Raw genomic sequence first — 2,124 nt, 5'->3', positions numbered from 1 at the left:
TGGATAAGGTCCTGCATTCCGCTTGTGCTCTTCTTCTTTGATGGTTCTAGGGTCCTCTGCTTCTGTACTGTAAGACTAGATACTCCTCTGTTTTTGTTATAAAACTTCTACCCTTAAAATTGTGACAGTTGCAGTTAGTCATGATAACAATTATTCAATATTGAATCATAAGAATCTTATCCCCATCTCTTTTGACCAGACCCATCTAGACAAGATGAAAACTATTCAGGGACTATCTTTCCCCACATACTCTTAAGCTAAACTCCCTCTTGAGACCTTGTAAGCCAGTCACTTCATGTCTTTATCGCCCCCTCATTTTAGGTAGCCAATGTCTAAGTTGCCCGTCCCTAGCTACCCTACATACAGAGGAGATAATATTGATACGTGATGTGAAGACTCCCTCCCTCTCTGTTGGTATTTTGAGCTACTACACAGCACATAACAACAACAACACCTCCATGAGTATAGGCCAAGTTCATCAAATTGTAGCAATTTATACTAGTTTCTTTTATTAAAAATTATTTTCTTTTTTTATTTTCCTCTAGTAGAATTCTGATTATCAAGTAAGCAAGTCTAGGTCAGATGGGTACTATCTGGAAGTTTGGGTGTTCTTGTGTGTCTTCCCTCACTTCATATCAGCTGGATGCTTCACTTTCAGCTCTAGCCCTCTGTGGCTATGTCCTTGTCTATGGGCTCAGGTGTCCCCAGGTCTCACCACACTTTGGACCAACCAGCCCTTCCTCTTCTCTCTCTCATCTCCAGGTCAACAGGAGTCTATGGAATGTGATTGAACTCAGCCCATTTCTTCATTGCTGCCTTTCCTCCTCTTCCACTCACCAGTAGACCAATATGATTGCCAGCAAGCTTACATGCTTGCTCATGTTTTCTCCTTTTGATTTTCAGTCTTAGATGAGGGACATGATAACCTTTTAATAAATTCCTTTTCTGTTCAAATATTCCAGGTTCATTTTTCATTGCTTGCAACAAGAACTTTGATTAGTATAGAAATGTGGACAGAAACTGGCAAAATTATATATTAATAATATGGGACTTAAAATATGGCAATCTATTTGATTTCCACTACTCCTTAAGTCACAGTGTGCAATGTGTTTAAGTTGACTTTAGTAAATATTCCAGAAATTCTAAGATTAACATCACTTGTTTCGCGTAACTTTCCAATTATAAAGTTATAGTCTTTCAAAGCTTTACCAATTTATCCATATTTACTTCTAGCCTTACACTGCCTAACATTCCTTAAAGAATCCCAAGATAGTATCTTCTCTTATTTCTCATAATTTATATAAATCTGACATCACTTGACCTTTCTAACTTCTTCTCATATACTTTTATCCAGTAACTAGAATGCACATTAGTGTATTAGAGTGTCTTTAAATAGAATATGTGTCAGCACCTAAATGTAAGCAGCTAAAAATCATTAATTATTTCCTAGTAGTAAAGGTTTATTCAATATTTACTGACAGATGTAGATATCAGATATCTCTCTCATGCTCAATAATCATCAGCAATAGAGATTATCTCTGTGCTAAATATTCTATTCCCAGTCAAATTGTTTGTTAATTTACCTGATGGTCAGGATTGATTATGATCTCTTAAGGTATGTTTAAATCTGTTGAAATGTTAATCACTGTGGTACATTAGAGAGTTAATTTACTAAGTATGCTGCTATAAAAATCCCCTCTCTAAAACTCCATTTTCAAGCTAGTAGGTCATAAATTTTAAATCTGATGTTGGTAGTAGATATTCTAAATTAAACTAAAGTGACAAACTAAATGTAGATAAATCACCAGGATCAAGTGATTTCCATCTAACAATTCTGTATGAGAGGGAAAAAAATTCACAGTGAATCCAGTGATGTTATTAAACTCGTGGTTAAATCTATACACTGTCATCCAAAGCTTGGGTCAGAGGTCAGTCAGATTGATGATCCAACTTGCACCTTTCAATGCATTCTAGAACATTAGAACTAATAAGTGAATTCTATTAAATGTCAACTCTATGTAATGAGGTGAAAAGATAATCAACAATAGTAAAAAGTCAAAAACAAAGAAAATTAACAAACAGCAACAATAAAAAATAATCTAAGGGACTAACAGGATAGTTGTG

Source organism: Chrysochloris asiatica, unplaced genomic scaffold (genome assembly GCF_000296735.1).
Source record: "Chrysochloris asiatica unplaced genomic scaffold, ChrAsi1.0 scaffold00004, whole genome shotgun sequence".
Taxonomy (NCBI): Eukaryota; Metazoa; Chordata; class Mammalia; order Afrosoricida; family Chrysochloridae; genus Chrysochloris; species Chrysochloris asiatica.
The sequence above is the reverse complement of the archived record's forward strand: the minus strand, read 5'-3'. Positions refer to the sequence as shown.